General features: G+C 49.1%; 1 long non-coding RNA gene across 1 annotated transcript in view; it reads left to right on the top strand.

The window, feature by feature from the left end:
- The first annotated feature begins 1270 nt into the window (after positions 1-1270).
- The window catches only part of LOC120381131, a 71131-nt gene continuing 48055 nt past the window's right edge, over positions 1271-24346 (top strand). Inside the window, exon 1 of the long non-coding RNA XR_005587944.1 lies at positions 1271-1401. This is a non-coding gene — a long non-coding RNA (uncharacterized LOC120381131). The remainder of the gene's footprint in view (positions 1402-24346) is intronic.

The following is a 24346-nucleotide window of genomic DNA, read 5'->3' as shown; positions in this document are numbered from 1 at the left end:
TGAACATGATTGCTTAATAGTCAGATGTACATGGGTCAACCATAACAGTTAAAAGAGGGGAGCTTTTCCTCAGCAGTCTTTGGAGGATCAGGCTATCTGGTGAAACAGGTGGTCTTCTCATTTTGGCCTCCTTAAAACATAACATTGGGAGTCAGTTTCAGAGTCAGGCAAAACTAAACAATCCTGCATACGAGTGAAAAGTACAGAAAGCTCTTTGCTGTATTTCCCATTCAGTCTTTAGGCATTTGCCTCTTAATATGTGTGTGCTTATTAGCTGGAGATGGGAATTAACATGCATAATTGTGAGCTATTTCCCTAGAGAGTAAAAATGATGGCATCTACCTTTGAAATAATTTTACCAGACAGAAGGTGAAGCTGAATTTTGCAAAATTAGGCCCTATTTAGTAAATGTTGTGGGTCAGTATTTTTAAAGCAGCCACCATCCAGACTCTACGTTTGTGTCTATAATTTTTTGTACATGCAAAGCCCACATTTGCGCACACAATCCAGGCCCATATTTTCAGCATAGTGCATACACAAGGGTTTAGACATTTGTTTACACTGCTCCCAGTTTTGCTTGCAATCTAGTAACAGCCCACCTAAGTGACTAGGTAGCCATGTCTGTATACATGCAAATTACTAGTTATGCAAGTGCACACCATTACTCGATTTGTACATGACATTGCAGTAATTGCAGATGCAAATTAGATGCACAAATGCATGCATATAGTTCTGAAAATTTGGGCCTACATTTTTATGTGCAAATGTGAGGTTTGCCCACATAAAGGTGCATGTGAACATTTGAAAATGTGCCTCTTTACAGTTGCTGTGTACATTTGCCTTCAGTCTAGGAGTCAATATATGTCAATCTGATTTGGGAAGCACTCCTTGAAAATCAGGACTAATTTTTCCATTGCTCATTAACCATGCCAGGGTTAGGTGAACAATCCACAACAAACAATTTGTTAGGTGCTTTTAACCCTTTTCCTCTTTACAAACTGAGCTGGACTGTGGAATCTCACAGTGCTCCTACGCAGGCTCTGCCACCTGTCAAACTACTCACCCAATTTTTCACTAATTAGTTCCCATAGCCGGGTGGTTACCCCGTTCCGGCCCTGACGGGCTTAAAACAGCCCTGGGAGAGGGCTGTGGCAGGGGAAAAGCTGGGCTGATTGGGAAAGCAGCTACAGCTGTAGCCAGTACAATCAGGGCCCAGCTGGCCCTTATAAGAAGGGCCGTGAGCCAAAAGGAAAAGGCATTTTCCCTTCAGCTTCAGAGGGTGAAGGACTTAGCTGCCTGGGAGCTGAGGGTGCAGGCATCAGAGCAGGGCTGGGGAAAGGTGAGAGGAGCTGGGGAGCTCCTGCCTGTCAACTCTGCAGGCTCTGTGCAAGGCTAAACCAGGTATGAGGGTTGCAGAGGCAGCAGGTCCAACCCCCCCTTTACCAATGATGAATGGCGTGTATGCTACAGTCTGCCTCAGTGAGCGGGGGGCCTAGATGGTGATTGGCTGTAACCATAGACTGAGGTGAGGTGGGGATAGAGGGTTGGGGGAGGGGAGGGTCTCCTGGGAGGGGGGACCCAGATTTGCAGGGGTACTGCCAGGGGGCAGCACCCCCAAGATAAAGGGGCACCGGGATCTGGGAGGGACACGGGGCCAGTGGCAGGTGAGATGCCAGCTGCAAAGGGTGCTCCAAAGGCTGGAAACACTAATTCCCTGGATGACCAGCAGGAGGCACTGTGCCAGTGAGTTGTCACATTGCTACAGTTCCCTATTCAGGATGACTCAATGAATGGATTTCGGCCTCTCTCTGGATCACCTGTGAACCCATCATCCTGAGTACTCTGAATATTGGATATTCAATAACTGAGCAGTGTGACTGGTCATCTATAGCATATTGTATTGTTTCGGGTTCATTGATTTGATGATCTAACCTTAAATGATTTCCACTTTTGCACAAAAATAATTTTGTTTCATCCATTTGTTTTGTGTTGAAACAAATCTCCGGCCCAAAATTTCCTTTCCACTATCAAAACTTTGTTTGTGGAAAAACAAATCCAAAGTGCAGCAAGCACACTCAAAGCAAAGCCACAGGGAGAAGTTGTGCAAAATACTGGAATAAAGTTTCTGTGACACCTCCGAGCTCTAAGCCATTCCAGGGCTGGACATGAGTGACTTTCTCAATGAGAGCAGCAGGTTGCTGTTGAAGGTATTTACTGTACAAGGCCATACATGCCAGATCAGCGGGGATTTTACAAGTGTTAAGACACTGTTTTGTTTTTGAAAGTCGGGACTCAAAGCAGCTGGGAAAAGCTATGCAGCACCAAGTGCCTGCTTGCAATGTAGGTCAATTGAATGCAAAAGTGAAAGCAAATGTAGATCTTCAGGTTCCCACATCAAAAAGTGATTCAGGTGGGGGGATGGTGAGGTTCAGTCTGCATGAGGGTGGAAACCAAGACTCATGTGTCACTAGCATTTTGGGGCAGAAATGAAAATCTAGCTTGGTGGTGCATGTTGAGTGGCTTTTACATCTGAGCCAGTGCATGAGTGTGTGAAGGTAATGACTGTGCATATATGTATATATGAGAGTTACTTGTGAGCAAATGCGTGGTGAGAGTGGCTGTGGTGTGTATGTTTGCAAATGGCTGTTTGTGTGTCTATGAAGGTATGAGGTATGCGAGCCAAAGGCGACGCGTGTCAGGGGAGGGGGCAGGTGGGGTCACATTAGGGTGACCAGACAGCAAATGTGGAAAATTGCGACGGGGTTGGGGGGTAATAGGAGCCTATATAAGAAAGACCCAAAAATTGGGACTGTCTCTATAAAATGGGGACATCTGGTCACCCTAGGTCACATGCATCCCTAGATTGCTCAATCACATGGTGCAGCAGGGAGCTGCTTTGGGCAGGGAGAGGCAGAGGCATAAGGAAGAGCTGGAAGTTGCAGGGAGGGGCTGCTGCTTTCTGGGAGGCAGAGACTGCGGGTGTGTGTGTGTGTAACACTTGAGCTGTTCCAGGGTTGTCCGTCCGTCCCCCTCCCCCCCATATCAGCAGGCACAGGTCGTCTCTGATGCAAGCAGCTGCGTGTATGTGCATTTGGAGGGGGTATCTGTGTTGGTCTGTGTGCTTGAACTACTGAACTCCACAGAGAGTTTTGCACTTTGATTTGGGGTTAATCTCTGAAATTAGACGCAGCGCTACCTACACAATACCAGGAAAGAAGAGCTGTGGTAGAGCGTGGGCCCTTGTACTTTGCTGTGGTGTAACAGGGCCGTCCTATTCAGTGGAAGGACAGCAACAACAGGGCTGCAGATGTCACTAAGTTCAAAACTTGGATCTCCTCCCCGGGCTGCCTCTTTCCTTGTGGTTACTCTGGTGATGCGTGCTCCCCTCTCCCCCTCCTCCAATGTTCAGCCTGGTGGGGCAAAGAGCTCTAGTCCACTGCTGATCTTCAGCTCCATTCTCAGGGTGGTGGGTGCATTTCTGGGGTGGGGTGGGGAGACAGACTCCAATGACATCTCTTCCCTTCCACTCCCCAACCAGTGCCAGTGAGTCTGAGCTGCCTGGTTTGTTCCTGGGCCGGCCTTGCTGGGTCTGATGAAGGTGGGACATTTCCCTGCACATCTCTCACTGGAAACACTGTGGCAGCAGCTCGGAAAAACTAAAGCTTCCAGAGTTGGCCAGGCCCCCGGGATCAGATTACAGGGAGTTACTCGTACAGCTTTAATTATGTGATGCAGTTTCAGTTACCAACAGACTTAATTGCAGTAACAGTAAGGAGCTTGAACAGTCAGAGTCATGTGTTTCTGGTTACAAGAAGCTGAGTAGTGCTCCGTCGAGGGAAATCCCCTCAAAAGACCACTGCGCGGTTCTGCGCACTGCACTGTGGCTGGGCTTTTCCTGTGTGTGAACGAGCTTGTCATTGGAGTACGCAGAGTAGGCTCAGTGCTGACACACTGCCTGGGGTGGAGCTGCACAGCAGTAAAGCCAGTTCTGCAATGTTTCTCTGCTCTCACCAAACAACTTCTGACATAGGAGCAGCGCCTGCTTTAACTCCTTCACTGCTGCCCAGTTACTGCACAGGGCCAGCAGAGCTCATGTGGTGACTTTGGTTGAAATCCCCCATAGGCCACAAGTAAAGCTGAGAGTAGTAGGTTTGTCCTTGTCTCCTCCCTCCCTCCCCCCCAGTGGATGCAAACAACTGGCCTGCACATCCTGGGATTGGCACACAACGGGGTGCTGCAGTGCAGATCTGGACTGGCAGGGCTCTGCAGGTGGAGTCCTAGACTGGAACAGCAAGGAGGGGAGTAGGTCAAGATTGCCATTGGCAAAGCTGTGTGGAGGCCTGGGCTGAGGATCCACAGCTGGGGCTGGGGAAGGGCTGAAATAGCAGGACACTGAGGTAGCTACACTGTGCATGAGCAGCCCAGGACTGGAAGAGCAAGGGCTGCTGTAGGGCTGGATTGAATTGCACTGAGTGGACGTTCGCACTACTCCTGAGCACGCTGTGCTCGCCTGCCCCACAAAAATTCAGTGGGGCTCCCAGTTTCTGAGGATTGAAGTTACCTGGAAAATTAATTTGGAAAAAAGTCTCTTCTCCTGTGGCTGAGTGTAATTCCCTCAGTGCTCCTGGGGCCACGGCAGCGGAGTAATGGGGTGTCTGAAATCTCAGGTCACCCCAGGACACCCTGAATGTCAACGTGTTCTTGCCGTTAAGCCAGGGAAGTAGATCTTATTTCAAACTGCTTGTAGGCCTGTGTAAAGTGCTATTAAAAATTCCTGAGCAGGAGACTAGAGAATCTTTATTAAGAAGCTCAGATCAACTGCATGGGCAGGAAGGAACGAACTCCAGTTCAGTCCAGTTCTATATGTTCTCCACACACACAACTCCCCTGGTGGGGTCACAAGGGGCAATGTGCTAAACCAGCGACATAAGCAGGAGGCATTACCCCAGCAGAGCAAGCTGTCATTGGCTGATCAGATATTCCAGTGATTCAGGCAGGACATTGATACCTAGTGAATTCTGATGGAGGGTTTCTGCCTTTCAGAATACTAAAAGCTATCAGAGCATATTATGGACTCAGTCAGCGTTTGCCAAAGTTTTTTTTTAATAAGTTAGCTTTGAATTCCACAAAATGATTTAAAAAATGTGAATCTCCTAGACTGATCCTCAGCTGGCTTCAGTGTTGAAGTCCATGGATTACACCAGCTGAAGAGCTGGCCCTTGTGTTACACTGGTGTCACTTCAAAATATTCCAGCAACTTAAAAAAAAAAGTTATTAAACAATTGGAGGGGCTGGATTGTGCACAGAGCCGGGCCTATAGTTTTCAACATCTCAAGCAAGAGTGGAACATGTGAACAGCAATTGCCATGTGGGACTGGACCACATATCCGAAAGCGGCCAATACCAGATGCTTCTGGGGAATGTTCAAGAAACCCCATAATGGGACTTACCTGCCTATAAGGGAAGTTTCTTCCTAGCTCTCGAGCTGTGCCCTGAAGCAGAAGAGTTTAAAGCTCTTATACATTTTAAATCCTCTCTACTGTCATTAGGGATGTTCCCATTACTTGTATATATTTGTCCAATCCTTGAATCCCATCAAGCTCTGGGCCTCAATACTATCTCCTGGAAGATAGATCAGGCCAGTCCATAATGGGTTCTCAAAGCTACAGGCTGTTGCTTGCATTACTTGGACTCAAGGCAAGCCCCAATCAAGACTGACTGATGATGGGTTATGGAGCTTTTCCCTTCTGCTGTAGTTCGATGGTTCCAGTCTGATCAACGTCAATAGGGACAAATAGTCTCTAGCATCAAGCAACAGTTTAGTGACTAGCGTGACTGAGTTTGTGGTCTCAGTCCAGTTGCTCACAGAGATGGATGCAAATATAGTACTTGCCCGTGGTTGGCAGCTAACGCTGAAACCACAAACTGTGGGGAGGGGAAGGTGTGAGACCATTACAAGGAAAGTGGGTGTAATTCTCTCCCAACTCCCACCACCCATCAGATGCCTGTGAGGTGCATGTGATATCTATATGGACAGCTGAGACCAGTGTCATACAGTCCCCATGATTCAACCACTTCCTAACGCTGGGGTTGTGTAAGCGAAATCTTACGTAGCAGTGAGTGGCAATAATCTGCTGCAGCAGTGACTCAAAGAAGAAATTGACTTGGACGTGACCTAGGAAACAGAACCTGAGCCCCCCTGGAATTACTGAATGCTGCTCTGCAGAGTCACTCAGCTAATGACTGAGACCTCATGGATTTTTACCAAAGACAAGGCCTAATCTTGGTGTGTTTGGGAGGAAAGGGGGGAGCGACATTGGTGCATATGAGCCTCATCCATACGAGCAGGTTTTGATGTTGCCTGCGTCGTTGCAATCCCTTAGCACACGTGTAACACGCACAACACACACAAGTCCATGCAATGGTGCAACAATGTGCACAGAGCCTTTGTGCTTATTCTTTAGTGAGCAAGGCTAAGAGCCATGTGCTCTGCCACCCTGTCCCCTCTGCACTGTGGCAGTGCCAGCGTACACAGCAAGAGCTGTGATCTCAGCTGCAACAGTGCCATTAGTCCTTCAAGTGGGGTGCACACAGGTCTGACTGCAGCCGAGCTTGCTTGGCCTCTCTCCTGGCCTGCTACCATGCAAGGTCATGAGGCAGTACAGCTAATGGAAAGGAGAAGGGAGGTTCCTCAGGCATGGCTACACACCCATGGGGTTTCCCTTTGCATGCCTGAACCTCGTGCCTCGTGGTGGAGTGGGGAGCTAAGGGTCAGTGGCCATTTGCACTCACCGCTACAGGAGCGGGAACAGTCCTATTGTGCTCGGTCGGGTTTACACAGCCACTGGGGATGGCGCTGAGAGTCAGGGCTGGCTCCAGACCCCAGCACGCCAAGCGCGCACTTGGGGCGGCGTCCTGCGGGAGGGCGGCAGGCGGCTCCGGTGGACCTCCCGCAGACGTGCCTGCGAATGCTCCACCGGAGCCGTGGGACCAGCAACCGCCAGAGGGCCCCCCCCCCCCCGCGGCGTGCCGCCCTGCTTGGGGCGCCGCAAATCCTAGAGCCGCCCCTGCTGAGAGTGCAGGGAGTTTATTGGGCAGGGGGGAACAAAACTGCCAAGAACCTGGTTTTGGGGGTACTGCTGTGAATCAATAGAGATGCTACTGACTTCCTCATTACAGCCCAGAATTTGCCCCTTGTTTTGGAACCGGACACTCATGGGCACTGTGTGGCATTTTATTTTCAATCAGACAACGGCGGGCATAAGAAGGAAAAGCAGCCACAGCAAGGGGCAGGAATGAGCCCAAGCCCATGCAACCACAATGACAGCTAGAGTTGGGAGAATGGTACATACCCACCATTGGTCAGCCAGGTGCAACCCACGTGTATATCACAAACCCACTAGTGGTATCACCCAGCAAGACATCCTATTGTTTTATTCAGACAATAATATGTTTAAGGAACCTTTCAGCATCCTTTTTCAGGTGGTGGTGTCCATTCCTTTGGGCACCATGCTAGCAGAGCGTAGCCAGAGCCATGACCCACCCACTCCTATCCCCTCACACACCAATAGTGCTGGGAGACAGCCCTGGAGGGAACCCAATCTGTGCCTGTTACACAGGTGGTGTATCTGGAACAGTTAAGCTTGTTCCCTCCAGCATCCCTGGAGGAATTATCACTGCTCATTATGCAGGCAAAACACCTCCAGCTACCACTGCTTGGGGAATGTGGTACCTCCTCCTTCCCTGAGCATGGCTCCAGCTCCTGGAGCCATCACTGAGCCTCTAGTATTTACTGCTCTGCTGCAAATGCCATTCTGGGCTATCTTCTATTCTAAATACTAGCAAATACCTGGGAACACATTCTTCTGTCTCCTATTTTAAGATACCCATCAATATCTTGGGCCAGAATGCAGGCCAGCAAGTGCAGATGCAATGAGCACCAGGGTGCACAGTTGCTCATGTACATGGCTGATTAGGCACATGGTATGTGCTGTTACCCACTTTCTGAACATGTCTGTTTGAAAATCTTGCCCCTGGGGAGTGGTAAATACTGAGCTTTCAGCGGCATCAGAAGAGTCTGGATGAAGCTTTATGAAACTTAGGGCTTTCACTGCTTTTTTCTGGTTCATGCAAACGTTTCCATTCGCTATGGTCCTTATGGTTTCCCACCACCACACCTCCCCTCCTGTCGCCTCCAGCCACCTAAGAGATTCGCTTTAAGTTCAATTTTCCGGTGAATTCAAAATTTCAAAGCAAACCTGATGGAAACTCGAGACTGGCACGCAAACCACAAGCTGATATTTCCCTCAGGTCAGATTGGGAGTGAGTTTGGGGTTTTTTTGTTTTTATTTTTGCTGCCTTCTGCAGTGTGTGGGTGCAGGTCACTTGCCAGGATTATCTGGGGATATCTCACTGAATCATTTCCCTGCCATTGTGGAAGTCTCAGGCACTGGTGCACCTCAGTCCCTCCTATTCCCTCTGCCTGTGGCACATAATAGTCTAGTCTCCTGTGGCTTGTAATGTTTTGGTTTCATGTCTGTTGGGGTTAGTGTATGGGTGCTGAGAGGTGCTGGTGCCCTGTGATACAGAGGAGGTCAGACTAGAGCAGTGGTTCTCAAACTGTGGGTCGGGACCCTAAAGTGGATCACGACCCCATTTTAATGGGATCACCAGGGCTGGCATTAGATTTGCTGGGGCCGGGGGCTTCGGCTTCAGCCCTGGGCGGTGGGGCTTGGTCTTCAGCTTCAGCTCCCCTGCCTGGGGCTGAAGCCCTTGGAATTCAGCTTTGCCTCCCATCCTCTGGCCCGAGGCAGCAGCTCTTGGGCTGGCTCAGGTTTCGGTCCCCCATCCTGGGGGCGTGCAGTAATTTTTGTCATCAGAAGAGGGTCCCAGTGCAATGAAGTTTGAGAACCCCTGGACTAGATGATCTGGTGGTCCCTTCTGGCCTTAAACTGTATGACTTCTATGAGGGAGACATTTCCTCAAAAAACCCATCCTGTCCCAGGACTCTGAACCATGGTCCTATCAAGAACAAGGAGAATCTCAGCCCATTCACAGCCCTGAAATTTGATTCCGTAGTAAGACCCCAAAAGCGGATGAGTTTCATGTGGTTTGGGGCTTTGCAGCAAACATTTAACCTCGCTCCCACCCTGGTGAGTCCCATGTTTATATTTTGGGAGCGTGCCAGAGGTGACACCCCACTAAATATGAAACCCTCCTGCTCCCTCTCCCGTGCCATTGTGTTGTTTTGTGTGAAGGGGCAGCTGACTTTTTCTTGTTCCGTTTTTTTTTTCTTTCTTCTGTTTAGCTTAAAAATATGTTGTTGTCATTTTCACAAGGCATGACCCAGCCTGAGGCCCTCTCACTTCTTTGTTTTGCTCTGGACTGGGGCCATGATTTCCCCTTTCCAGCACTGCTCTGCTCTCCCAGTCTTGGCTTCGGGCGTCTCAGATGAGAGGAGGTTGCCGACTGGATTTGTTTGTGCAGCTCACCCTCTTGAAAGCTGTTTGTTTTAGCTCTGGAGACACCGATAACAGATTGGTCCCCATCTTCCTTCTTTGCCCTGTCAACACCCCGGATTGTGACCTTTAGGCCCACCGGCCGATACACGGCTCTACCCCAAAACAGCACCAAATTCCTTGCTTGTTGATGTTTCTTTTTTAACTTGTTTTTCAGGTAGTTCCTACCCTTCATACTCTGGCATTGCCCAGACTGTTAGACAAACAAATACTTGGGAGGGAGGGAGGGAGAGGAAGAGGCCTCAACCCAGCCTGGAAACTTGCCCTCACAGTTTGCGTGCACATCATTTGTGGGCAGAGAGTGGGTGTGATTTTCTGAACTGCCTAAGAGAGTTAGGTACCTGTCCCATTGACTCTCCATAGGAGTTGTGCACCTAACCCCTTTGGGCCTTTTGGATCAGGCCACTCCCAGTTTGACCGTGTACCTGTCTTGTCTCCCACAGATAGTGACAGACCCTTTTTGAGAAAACCTGGCCCTTTGCCACCCCCAGAAATGGCAGGAAAATGGGGAATCTCAATCTTGGGGTTAACTTTGCTTTTGGAAACCTGGCAAAGTGTCATGGCAGTGTCCAGCTTTGCGAAATTGAACCTGTCTTGCAGCTCTGCACAGAGCACCAGGGGGACAGAGCGTGCTGCACTGTGTCTAATGCCTGCGGGTTCCTCCACCTTTTTGTGTAGGGCAGGTGAAATTAACTGAGATTCTTTTACTGGTGCTTTATTGTTGCTGAAATTATGGGACGCTGGTGAAATTCCAGCTCTTTTGGGAGAAGACATGTAGTAAGCAACAGAATATGGTAAACTCCCTATAGGTTTTTTGAAGCATCTTCTAGAATTGAATAGGAAATTATGCCTGGGATTTCCAGAGAAGCCTAAGGCTATGTCCACACTACAATCAGAGGTGTGATTGCAACTCAGGTAGGCATACCTGTGCTAGCTTTAATTTAGCTAGAAGTAGCAGTGATGATGAAGCAGCATGGACCCCAGTGTGGGCCATACAAGCTGAGACAAAGTAGGAATGTTCTTAATGTTTTCTCTGAACACTGTGTGGGTGCCTCAGTTTCCCTTGTGATACTACCCCTTGATACTAGTTTCCCCTATGCCTTTCTTAAGTATCTAGGTGGTGGGATAAGGATGTGTGGTTGTTGCAGAGCCCTCGAGGGCCAGTGTGATGCTATCTGCACAGAGAATGTCCGACACCTTGTCTCCTGGCAACTGATGGCCTGGGCTCCTCCTCAGCAAAGGTACCAACTGAAGGCGTTGGGAACAAAGAGATCAAGTGGCCTCCTGGCCCCGGGAAAGAGACAAAGGCCAGAGGATGGGTTGGAGGGGGATTCAGTTTAGAGCTGGCTGGGGAAATGGAAGGAGGCCCAGAACTGGGTTCTGGGCTCCCTGGCCCCCTCTCCCCCCACAAGATGGACCTGACTGAGGGGTCCTGTTCTCTGTACCTACAAGCTCTGTTTTAGACCATGTTCCTGTCATCTAATAAACCTTCTGTTTTACTGGCTGGCTGAGAGTCACATTGCTGTGCAGGGCCCTCTGGCTTCCCCAGGAGCCCCGCCTGTGCGGACTCGCTGTGGGAAGTGCACGGTATGGAAGGGGATGCTGAATGCTCCGAGGTCAGGCCCAGGAAGGTTGAAGCGGTGTAAGCTTCTTGCCCTGGAGACAGGATGCTCACAGAGAGGATGCCTGTAACCCCAGAGTCCTGGCTGGTTTTGTATGGAGTAGTTCCAGAGCATTGCCCGGTGACTCTGTGACACAAGCCCACCTGGAACCCTGGGCATGTACTTGTGTTGCTAGCTCACACTAAATCCCATGCTGCTATCTCTTCACTGCTATTTTTAGCCATGCTAGTGATCAAAGATAGCCTGGGTATTGCCAGGATCATGACCGGGACATGAGTAGTTGGACCTAACGGTTGGAGCTATGGGGGTGGCCAGGCCTGGAGGTTAGAGGGAGTGAAGCAGAGCTGGAGTCAAGAATCAGGACCATGGGACACCCAGGAAGTGCAAACAGTCAGGCAGCCTCTGCCAGGATCAGCTGTGTCCAGTGTGTTGCTAGGAGACTGAGCCTGATGCAATTGGCTTCCTCACAGGTAAATACCTACCTGAGTTGCAGTCACACCATTGTGGTGATGACATACCCTAGGTGAGTTAGGCCTCCGCATCCCACTGAAATACAATTGAAGTAGGGCATTGAACTCCCCTACACTTAGGGTGACCAGAGGGCAAGTGTGAAAAATTGGAACGGCGGGTGGGGGGGTAATAGGCGACTATATAAGACACAGCTCCAAATATCGGGACTGTCCCTATAAAATTGGGACATCTGGCCACTCTACCTAGACTCCTTTGCAAATAGAAGCCTATATCCCTTTAGAAAAGATATCTTCCTCTACTAAATCCTACAGGTTCTTAGGGCCATTTCTATAGAGCCCTCCTGGTTTCATCCCTGTTACATTTTTTAGGAGTGGTCTATAAGGGACTGAAGATATTCATAAATTCCAGATGGCTTGTTAGTATGTGGAGGCCCTGGACCCTTGATTTAAAATCAGATGGAGTCTGGAGTCCAAGAAGCATCCCCCATGTTAGGATGTGATGGCATGAGCTTGCTTCCTAGTCACTGGCCATTGAACTGTGAGCATTTGAATAGCTACCGGAACTGCTTGAAATGAGAGGAGAGATTATAATATATTCCCCTCCTCCCACTCCACCTGAAATGCCATAAGACTTTAGCTGGCTTTACAGACACAGCTTTCCAGAGTCTCTGGCCGCTTGTTCCAGTGTGCCCATGTTAGAAAGGCTGCTAGGAGGGAGTTTGTGGTATAACAACCTCCTTGGCCCTGCCAGCATTTGGCACGGTCCCCGGAGTGGGCGGTGCTAGCTGGCGAGAGGGCATGACTGATTCAGCACATCCTCAATAGCCCACCACTAGAGGGGCTTCTATGGAGCCTCTTGCTGCAACCTAACTAGGAACACCAAGGAAGGGGGAAGGGACAGGTAGTGGCAACATGCCATGTCTCCCACTGTCCTTTGCAGTGAGTCCCCTTGAGAAAAATCCTTTTTTACACAATGCTTAATTAAACTGGGGAACTCATTGCCACGGGAGGCTGCTGAGGCCAAGCATTCAGCAAGATTCAAGAGGGATTGGATATGTATAGAGATAACAAGAATATCCAGAATTAATAGTTAATTGCTAACTAAAAGGTTTGGGAAGAGAGATAAAATCTCAGGCTTCCAGGCTTAAACTAATCTCCACCTTTAAGAGATCAGGATAATATGTTCATGGGTAGGCAGATTATCTCACATCTGCCTGCTGTGGGATTCTTGTACCTTCCTCTGAAGTATCTGGTGCTGGCCACCATTGGAGACAGGAGGCTGGACTAGATGGACCTTGGGTTTGAATCAGTGTGGCAATTCATCTGTGCCTATGAGACCTAGAGGTCTAGGATGGGGCATGGAGCCATGAATCATTTCCTGTCCGTTGACACTGCTTTGATTTCACTTCTGCATGTGGATATTTAGTAGCTCTTTGGTTGGTCTCCACCCAACAGATCAGGGCCGGCTTTAGGAAGTGCGGGGCCCGATTTGAATACCCGGCGCTGGTCCAGGTCTTCGGTGGCACTTCGGCGGCAGGTCCTTCACTCGCTCTGGGTCTTCCGCGGCACTGAAGGACCTGCCGCTAAAATACTGCCGAAGACCCGGAGCGAGTGAAGGATGTGCCGCCGAAGAGCCGGACCGCTGCCGGATGAGTAAAAATTAATACGTTAGGTGCTCTTCTTTAGGGCGCGAGGCCGTCTTAGGCGCGGGGCCCGATTCAGGGGAATCGGCCTAACGCCAGCCCTGCAACGCATCATGCTGCTTGCTCACTCAGGCTAACACTGGCCTTGACAGTGATGTAGGGTGGATTGGAAAGAAGGGAAGTTGGCTGCTCAGATAGATACTGAGGTCTTTAAATGAGGTGGAATGAAAGCTGAAACTGGGCAGACACAGAAATGACGTACTGGACATACCTGTGGGAAATGGCTGAGAAGATTAAAAAAAAACAACAACTGGAAACCTCTTGTGCTGAGAGAGACTGAGTTTCTTTTCAAAGCAGTTTTTCATGTTAGCAGAATGTTCTGTATCAACAAATAGAGCAGGGAGGGGCTTTTTGCTGGGCTATACAGATGGGTAACATCCGGCCTCTGCATAGAATCTGAGCGATGGCTCATTGGTTGGATTTTTATCCTACGAGGGAAGAGCACTCGTCTTAGGGCCACCTTTAGCCAAAGATCTGTTCTGGTTTAAACCCGGTAGTGGAAAGTTCTCCACCATGGCAGGGAGCTTGCACTGGCAGAAGTAGATGGTAGCAAAGTTTACCAAGCCATCCAGTAGGGACCTGAAATGCTGTTACCTTCATACCCTGTCCTGCTGATGACACAAGTGCATTCTCTGGGTAACTGCCTACCCAGATTCATTTGAGCCACAGGCACATGCCTACAGGCACTGCAGACATTAGCTAACTCCTGGGTCATCGAACTCATAACCTTCAGCTCTAGTATGACAAACATCTCTGTCTGGTAAGTGAAAGGAGCAGCTAGCTCAGCCTGGAAAGGGAACCTGCAGTCACAGCTGAGTAGCTTTGGCATAGTCCACCTAGCCCCAGTGAAGGAAAGGATTGTACCCCCATGCATGAGCCGTGGAGGGAAGTAACGTGCCCCCAAGGGGGTGTGTTGCCCCAGTGTGGTAGAAAGCAGGGGTACAGATGAGGCTATCGGCCCCCAGCCCAAGACTGAGCTACAAGGACAGCAAGCACTGCCAGCTGTTCTCTGGCACAGGAGCTCAAAGGATGCTGCTCAGGGGAGCCAAGCAGAGGTGGGACACAATCCTTTTGGCACCTGGTTTAGGTATGGTGAATAGTATTTCTCAGGCAGCTGTGCTGAGAGAGGTGAGGCTGGCTCTTCCAGAAAGATTGTCATCCTTGTATTGCTACAAAGACCCACAAGATCTAGGGTGACTTAGGGCCTGGATAAACAAATTCGTGCTAACAAGGCTCAAGCTAGGCACTAAAAAGAGTGGCCTGGATGTTGCAGCTCCAGCAGCGAGTCAGGCGAGACACCCGAACTCAGGCCTAGGGAGTCAGGTGGGTTTGAGCTCGGGTCACTAGCCTGAGCCTCCACCAGAGCCACAGTGTCCACACAGGTATTTTTAGTGTGCTAGCTTGACTCCCACGAGCATGAGTCTGTGTACCTGGACTGGAAGGCTTGCTCCCAGCTGTAGTGTAGACACATCCTTCTGGGCTGTGTTTAAATCAGCATTGCTGTCCTTTGATCCTGGGGCCAGTTAGTCCCTAGTATAAACCACAGCAGTCCTATGGGGTCATTCCAGCAGCCGGAAATGAGCTTGGTGTAGGAAAACCCCAGCCACGTTTCCCTCCCCTGCTGTGGTCTGCTGACCCCATGGGCATGTTGTAAGGTCCCCGTGGTTCTCAGGCTTTTGCCTATGTGGAGAACCTGTGAGGAAGGCATTTGAGCTCAGCGCTGCAGGGTGGGGAGGGGCAGCTTCTTTATTCACCCTCTTCTTAGTTAACGTAAGCTGTGGTTTTATAAATTCCTGTACATGTGCTCAGACTGTGGGCAGACCACAGTGTTAGGAAAACAAATCCTGGAGGCTGATTCCTTTGCTTTCCCCATCCTCTCTACCTAAGTCTGGACAGACATCCAGCATGCGGCCCTGGAGGAGCAGCGGGTGGAGGGGGAAGCATGGCCTCCCTGTACCTTGTGGAAGAAATCACTTTTTCAGTCAAATCAAGGGAAAATCTGAGCATTGCTGGGCACAGGCAAGGATAAAGCACTTTATTCAGCATGTTTCTCTTTGATAGAACCTGCTCTCTATCCTCCACCAACTGGAGGCAGAAATCGTCTGCTCTGAATGCTGTTTTCTGACGTACCCACTTGATTTGTAAGCTGATTTGTGGGGGTTTAAGACAATGGTTTATTCAAGAAGTTCGTAGGTGAGATTGGAGGGATAGCCACAGATCTCAAACCTGTGGACCAGTACAAAGAGCAAGTTAATATATTTAACAGTATTTTACACTTACATGGCATCTTGTGCTTTGTAGAGAGCAAAGCATTTTACAGCTGGGGAAACTGAGGCACAAAGCCACTAAGTGACTTGCCCAGGAAGGCAGAGGTGGTGTTGTGGCAAGAACCCATGACTTCTGACTTCCGTCTTGCATTGGAACCTCTAAGCAATGTTGTCTCCCAAATAATGATGCAAACCCCCAGAAAAATATAGAAAAGGGTAGATCCATTCCCTGGCTGGAATATTACTGAAAGCTGAGAACCAAGGAACAGTTAAAGGTCATTTTAGCTGGGGAAGGGGAATTTCCCAGACTCTCCCCTGTAAATAAATGAGTTTAAGTGCAGTGTGCAGTACGTGTATCATCTGGAGTTTATCGCTTTCTCCTTCCCTCTCCTCCCAAATCCTTAGATTAGTTGATCTAATTTGCATGAGTCTGTTCCTCGTGCTCAGAGCATTCATCAGCAGTTCTGGTCTCTTTGTCTCTTGTTAGCTTTGCATGTGGTTGGTGTGCTGATTCCTTGTAACCTGCAGCCACGCACCTTTATTTGACACCACATAGTGTAACACTTGGGGAGTCGGGGGACAGAGAGTCCATGATACAAGAGGGGGTGGGGATGGTATACACTTAGCACATGGTGAACAGCTCCTCACCTCCTTGCCTCTCCTGCCAATAACGTTTGTGGTTTCATTGTTTCATTCTGGCAAAACTCCAGGGGTGTAAAATAAACACAGGCCAGGGAGCTGGCAGATGGCATGCATGGTCAAGGGCAGAGGTTGGCTGTGTCTTTATTTTGTCTGCTGAAGGATGACAATTTTGTCCTTCTTTTCCAAGCCAACCACCACTAAGCTAACCCACTCTCCAAGTCCTGATTGCATCATGCGTCCAGGAAAGCTGATGTTTAAAGTATCCTGTTGCCAGGGGGCATTTGACAGGAAGTTGTCCATCGTGAAATTCAGCTCTAGGCACCAGCAAAGCAAGCAGCTGCTTGGGGCAGCCCATTTGCAGGGGCGGCAGTTGGCAGGGATCCCGCCTAGGAGCTGAGAACTAACAGCGGGCCCTGGGAGCTGTAGTTCCTTGGTTAGCTCCCTGCCTATAGAGCCAGCTCAGGAGCAGGGAAAGAACTACATTTCCCAGCATTCCCTTTGCCGCTATCAACAGGAAAGGGTGGGAGAGGGAGTATGGTAGCTGAAACCTCATGCTGCAGCTTGCTGTGAATGGAGAGCGCACTGCTAGAGCTGGGTGGCACCAGGGGCGGTTCCAGGCACCAGCACACCAAGCGCGTGCTTGGGGTCGGCAAGCCACGGGGGGCGCTCTGCCGGTCGCTGTGAGGGCGGCAGGCAGGTTGCCTTCGGTGGCATGCCTGTGGAGGGTCTGCTGGTCCCACGGCTTCGGTGGATCTCCCGCAGGCGCGCCGCCAAATCCGCGGGACCGGGGACCTCCCGCAGGCAAGCTGCCAAAGGCAGCCTACCTGCTGTGCTTGGGGCGGCAAAATACCGAGAGCCGCCCCTGGCCGTAGATCATTTTCAGCTGCTTTTATGACCTGCTTTAATAGATGAACGTCAGGGAAAGTGTGCAACCCCAGACAGGCTAATCTGACAGCTGTATGTTTGTGCAGTCCCCAGCACAATGGGGCCTAACCTGGTTGAGGCCTTTAGCCACTACTGTAATATAGAAATGTCAAATAATACTTATAATAATAGCACCTGCTAATAGGATACAAAGGTGTTTGTGCATAGAGGGGCCTGATTTTTTCAAATGCTCCCATTCCGAATGAGAGAGGTATTGGCAGCATAACCTGCTACAGTGCGGTCAGAGGAGATCTCCAGTGACAACTTATTATCCCAAGTGAACAGCGCATCTCAGGCTCTGTAGCTGGGGCAGCTCTAGCCATTTCGCCACCCCAAGCACGGTGGCACGCTGCGGGGGGCGCTCTGCCGGTCGCCGGTCCCGCGGCTCCGGTGGACCTCCCGCAGGCATGCCTGCGGATGCTCCACCAAAGCCGCGGGACCAGCGGACCCTCCGCAGGGACGCCTGCGGGAGGTCCACCGGAGCCGCCTGCCGCCCTCCTGGCGATGGGCAGAGCGCGCCCCGCAGCATGCCGCCCCAAGCACGCGCTTGGCGTGCTGGGGCCTGGAGCCGCCCCTGCTCTGTAGGTGTTTTTGTCCTAAAATGATGGTTCTCATTCTTTTCCATACTGGGAAGCCTTTCTCCATATTAAAACCCCCAGGGGTTCCCCTCCTACCTAGCCAGGCTCTCCTTCCAGTTAGCAATATGAAAAGGACACAGTGGTCGTTACTGAGAACCCTGTTCTAATGTGTTCTCTATGACTAGCTGAGCAAGTCCTCCTCCCCGCCCCCGACACTTATCTCTGAATTCTCTAGGTGCAGGGATACAATAAGGGGCCCCGTTCTAAAAGCGATAGTAGGTTCCTGGATCCTTCCCTTAAGTCTTTGGACCCAGAGAACTCCTGATCCTAGTGTCTCCAGCAGCACCTTGAGCCTTGTTCTCTGGACAAGTAGAGGTGGATGATCATCATTCAAACCCTTGATGTGTGACAGTGGCAGTTTCAGGAGCCTCAGCCTGAACACACTGAGTTGTAGGAGTTTTTCCATGCTGCCCTGAGACCGACCGGTCCCTGAGCATTATAAGCCCAAACCAATGCCCCATGAGAGTTGGTCTGTGGAGTTCAGTGGGTGTCAGATCAGGCCCTAAACAATAGGAATCTGCTGTTTATTTTGAATCTCACTACAGAGCTCTCTGTGTCAGTGCAGCTCAGGAAGGTGGGATCTTAGATGCATATTTCTAAAGTCTTTTTGTTGAATACAGGGCAGAAGGTCACATTCCTACTATTGCATCAAAAATGAGCTCATTCGAGGAGGTACTGGGGTGAAATTCCATGGGTCTGTTATACAGGAGGTCAGACTAGATGATCTCATAGGTTCCTTCTGGCCTTAAAATCGCCAAATCTGTGAAAATCTACAGCAGAGAAAAAAAGATACGGGGTGCGTGGATACAAATGAAGGGCCCCCTTCTGTGGCATGCTCAGCAACTGGCAGGATTGGGCCCCACTATAAAAAAAAAAAAAAGAAAGGGTGTTTATTTTTAAGTATTGAATAAACTGAAACAATTCTGGCCTGCGCTGTATCTTGGGAATTGGGATTGCAATTTTCCAGCAGGAATAAGCAATTGAAAAAGACCAGACAAGGGACTGATGGGAAAAATGAGCACCAATACCCCTTTTTTTGGATTTTTTTTTCTTTATTTCTCTAAGAGCCTAGTTATGTGTGCAGACGGCCAGTGCGGCCATTTGATCCTCTGGACTCGGTGACGGTTTTGCTCCCTTTCTGCAGCGTCACTCCTTTGTATTTACGCACATGACTGCTTGTGCGTTTTCAAAGATTACTCTCCCTTTTCAAATAGAAAGCAGTGACTGAATAAACATGGAGCATTGTCTTCGAGAAGGGCCCAGGGCGCCGTGCATGTTTCTTGTAAAAGTTAAAGCTATTGTGGTCTTTTCTGCAGGTAAAAGATAACTTACGCTGAGGTCTCCAAGCCTCTTTTATGGGGCTAGGACAGAGAGAAAATGGAAAAGTTGGTCAGTCACGTGCGCTTTCTCTTTTGATTACCCTTGTCTTGTGAGTGCTTTGCATGGAAACCTCACTGAATAGGGATCAAGTCCCTCTAGTGAGTGGGGTGGAATCCTGCATTAAGATTGTATTTGCTTGTGTCTGTTCTCTAAAGTCATCCCTTGAAACTTGAGTACCTAAGGCTAGGCACCTAAGTCTACATAGAGGCACCCTAAAGAAGTGGCCTGATTTGCAGCTGGGGAACCACTGAAAGACTTGCCAGAAACAGACAGGAATGGAGGAGCTTCGTCACTGCCCTAAACGGCAGAGGCGTAATAGGAACACGATGATGATGATCTCATGTGGAGAGTGGTGGGAGCCGAGCACATCTGAATAGTAGACTCCCTGCTTACCTAGGACACATGTGAAGCTGGCAGCAAAGTTTTCCATGCCAGAGGCTGAGTGGCTGGTCTGCTCTTGGTGCCAGGCTCTCAATAGAGCGACCTTCTCCTTAGATAACTGTCCAGGTGACAGCAAGACCTGTAGGGAAAGCTGAGTATGACTAAGAAGTCCTTCCCACTGGCTGGAGGGAAAGGGGCTTTCAAGGAATTATTCTGGGATGTTTTTCTTTGTAATAACTAGTGTGAGGATATTAGTAATGAATTGCTTGGTGGAGTGAAGTAAGTCTGTGCCTGCCAAAAAGCCATGTGGCGAGTGGCTTGCTACCCTGTAGCCAAATGCTATAGTGTGCAATGGTACTTATCTGAGACTGTAGATAAATCCCCCAAAAAACTGGCTTGACAACTAAGGAGCGGGTACTCCAGCTGTCTCCCTTTTCAGGTGCTAGTAGTGACAGGTGAATGACACACACAGCCATTCAGAGCAGAGCTGGTTGGATGTTTTTGGACAGAACCCTGTTCTGTTGGAGAATGCCAATTCGCCAGTGTTGAAACGTTCTGCGAGAACATGTCAATCTGAGGAAAATCCCATGAAAGCCAGGCAGGTTTCTGATGGAGCACCACCTGCAAAGCAGGAACCAGCCTCATTTTCTGCCAGCTCACTTGGTTGGTTTCTTGCAGGCTGACAGGGAGCCAAGAGCTTGGAAGTCTTAGGATCCCTACTCCCAGGCTTGCAGATCCTCAGCAGACTCCCAGGGCTCCCAAATTCTTGGCTCTGGGACAGCCTGCTAGGTGGACTAAAAGCCTAATCCTGTATTTTAATCATCAGAGATTAATTCTGAGCTACTGGCCAGGTGGCTGAGCAGCCATTCTGTGAAAAATTCAGAGAATGATTTTTCCCCCCCAGATCTTGGAATTTTTCATAGAATGGAAAATCCGGTTCCAGCTCAGCTCTAGTTCCAAGTAAACCATGTTGATCCTTTCAAGAGTGCAAACTTGACCAGTGGGATATTTCACCAAAATAACCCAGATGACAGAGGAGTGTCTTCCAAGTTGCAGTGACCTTGTGATGTAATGTGGCACCCAGAAAAGGCATCATTTGGAAAAGGCAGCTTTCCCACACTTGGAAACATCTGAGTTTCTCTGTATCATCAACCACAATGAGAGGGCAACAATGCTAGCACAGATGAAGTTCCCATAATTCACACCACCTTGGCTGATTCATCTGGAGCGGAACAACTTCTGTGAAAGACTCTAATAAGGAAGCCAGGTTTCAGGGAAATGCAAGCTATTGTCACCTCATACATGTCAGTTCCAGGTTCGTGGACATTGCCTGATGGAGACCCCTGGAGACCAAAGTCCTCTTCTTACTTGCTGAGTAGGCATAGCATAGGCAGCAGGAGTATAAGCTTTCCCACAACCCACTCACAATGTACTGCAACTTCTAGCCTGGCGAAGCCACCTCTGTGGTGCCAGAGGAGTTCAGTCTATGGCCTCGCTGCTGAGACCGCTGGCTGTGCAAGCAGCCTTGTCATTTCTTAGGGTTCTGGCCTGGGATCCCACTCACTCACCAGATGGTGACGTTACTGACCTGGGTTAGATTTTAAGGAACAGCCAGGTGGTGGAAGGTTCCGGGAACCACTACGATGCATCCATGAGCCCATGTCTGAGATTTTTTTAACAACCAATAGGGCTATTCACACCTGAAACTCAGATGCTAGAGAGCTCTCAGAGAGTGGGAGCTGGGTGGCTCTAGCTTTTACTAAGCAAACGCTTTTAGTAACTTGTCTTAATAGGAAAGTCCAGTGGTGGCTATTGAACTCTGGAATGTGCTGTAGGGAGGCATTGGGAGATTAGCGTGTGTGGCTAATCAAATAAATCTGCTTCACTTTGCAGTGGGGCTCGATCTGCCCTAGATTCACAACCAGAACTCTCATTGCCCTGATAGGGAGCTGCATGTGTGGACTGACCCTTGGTTTGCTGAGTTTTCCTGCAGGGCAGATTCTGCCAGGACAACACTCTACTTCTCAGGGACAGAGCTGTAAAAAGCATTCTGATGACATGGACTTGCAAATAACAGAGACGTTTGCTAGGGCTGAATTCTCCCCCCATTATTGGAAATGGGAGCTGAGGACCCAATAACTCCCAAATTCGCAGTGGTTGGGAAACCCTATCTTTGTATTTGTGGTTGGTTTTTGTTTTGTCAGCAGTGAAAAAGGGCCATAAATTCTTAGGGTAAACAACAAATTGGGAAGCTCCTCCCTGGCTCTACACGATCTACCCTTACAGCTTTCACACAGGGACATGTCAGCAGCAGCTCCAGCAATGCTCTTGGGAGCCGTTATTGGCCAATGCAAATTAAAGCAGCCTTGGGGTTGCTCTTACTTGTGCCAGGGGCCAGATTGGTCCTGTTTAGTCCCAAAATCAGGGGGAGGGGGTCAGAAAGATGCCAATAACCCACCTTTGCTCCCCCTTGGCTCCTGCACTAAGCTGAACTTGACCAGACCCCGAGGATCAGAGCCCAGACATACAGAAATATTTTAAACACCAAAACATGCAGAACTTCTAACCCCCATGCACATCCCTGTGGTACGAGGTCTTTTAAAACGCAGCCCTCTGCAGTCTTTTACTACAACTACCAACTGACTTCTTATCACCCTCATTCTATCAACATGAAACTGGTCAGAAAAAAAAAAAGTACTCAACCCATACTCCTCGTTGTTATCTAAGCTACACCCAATCTGCTTTCTGCTTGGGGACATATGCAACAAACTGCAGTAACTGTATGTCAGAAGGTTAAAGAATACAGCCAGGGGACAACTGTACAAATAACTAGCAGGGGCTCGAGGCATTTTAAGTTAAAGCAGATTTTAAAAGCCTCTTAGTAACGAGGATGTCTCCCTATGTAGGGCCCTAGCAAATTCACAGCCATGAAAAAACGTATCACGGACCGTGAAATCTGGTCTCCCCCTGTGAAATCTGGTCTTTTGTGAGCTTTTACCCTTTACTATACAGATTTCGCAGGGGAGACCAACGTTTCTCAAACTGGGGGTCCTGACCCAAAAGGGAAGTTGCACTATTTTGGGGGGGGTCACGAATTGCCTCCCTTACTTCTGTGCTGCCTTCAGAGTTGGGTGGCTGGAGAGCAGCAGCTGTTGGCTGGGCGCCCAGCTCTGAAGGCAGCACCCTGCCAGCAGCAGCGCAGAAGGGTGGCAATACCATACCATGCCACCCTTACTTCTGCACTGCTGCCTTCAGAGCTGGGCGGCAGGAGAGCTGCGGCTGCTGACTGAGGGCCCAGCTCTGTAGGCAGCAGCACAGAAATAAGGGTGGCAGTACCATACTATGCCATCCTTATTTCTGCACTATGCTGGCAGCAACTCTGCCTTCAGAGCTGGGCTCCCAGCCAGCAGCCGCTGCTCTCCAGCTGCCCAGCTGCGAAGGCAGCGCCGCCACCAGCAGCAGCAGCACAGACGTAAGGGTAGCAGTACTGCACACACACACCCAAAAACTTTGTGACACATACACACACACAACTCCTTTTTGGGTCAGGGCCCCTGTAATTACAACTCCATGAAATTTCAGATTTAAATAGCTGAACTCATGTAATTTACAAGTTTTAAAATCTTATGACCGTGAAATTGACCAAAATGGACCGTGAATTTGGTAGGGCCCTATCTATGTGAAAATCAGCCCTTTTGTTAGTGTTCCTGGCTTCTCTCAAAGCTTCTTACTCACTGGAATGTTTGTCATTAAAACCATTACATGAAAATAACAGAGCATAGAATGAAGGTGAGCAAGATGTTTCTTCATAGTGAGAAAACCTTAAACCCTGTAACTGTATTTCGCAGGTGTGTCTCATGCATACACCAGGGCAAAACGGTTTCAGACAGTTTTTATTTGTCAAATAAAAGTTGTTTATTTGATTTTGCTCATAATTTCCCTTCATTAATAGTAATTCAAACCTTGAATGACTTACTGAGGAGCTCAGATACTCCAGTGCTGGGGCCATATAAAATTTAGGCACAGAGAGAGTATGATTGATAGATTGATAGCTAGAGAGGTTGATGAATAGATATTTGCAAAAAAAAGTTAATTTTTAATATCTTAAATGACACTAGATTGCTACCAGCCACTCAAGATACGCTGCATCCGTGTTCTCAACACCAAGCCTTCAGTCTCCCTCTGGCGCCTTCTCTTGGGAGAGATTGTGGTCTCCAGAGAGAGGCCAGCCTGGTGCAGCACAAGGATGTTAACACACCTGTTCCATCCCCAGCTATGGGGAAGGAAGGACCTAGCTATGACTTGGCATAAGTGGGAAAATATACATCATTTTCCACTCTCCTGAAAGGGGAGTGGGAGGTAACAGTATCCCATGTGCCTACCCTCAAGGCATTTTTGACTAGCTGAAACAGATGGCACAAATTCTCTCCTGCATCCCTTCCCCCTGACCGTGGGGTTGCTTTAAACCTCGGCAATCTGATTACCAGTGTTAATCTGATTATATTAGTGCATTAAGCATATTATTTGAAGAACATGTAGGTCCTGTTAGCTCAAATATGTACTGGGCTTTGCAAATTAGACAGAGTAATGAATTTGGAAACTGGTGCATTTCAATAATCTATTTACAAAGAGGGTAAGGAGCATCCCTGGTAGACCTATCAGGAGCATCAGTTTAGACTGAATGTTTTCAGAGTAATCTTCCCTCCCTAGATTATGAAATTAACTAGTTCCTGTCCACTCGGGTTTGGGGGCTGCCCTAGAAAACCACAATGAATGTTTGAAAAGGAAGGATGGTCTTGTG

Source organism: Mauremys reevesii, linkage group 13, assembly GCF_016161935.1.
Source record: "Mauremys reevesii isolate NIE-2019 linkage group 13, ASM1616193v1, whole genome shotgun sequence".
Taxonomy (NCBI): Eukaryota; Metazoa; Chordata; order Testudines; family Geoemydidae; genus Mauremys; species Mauremys reevesii.
This window is presented reverse-complemented; position numbering and strand designations above follow the sequence as displayed.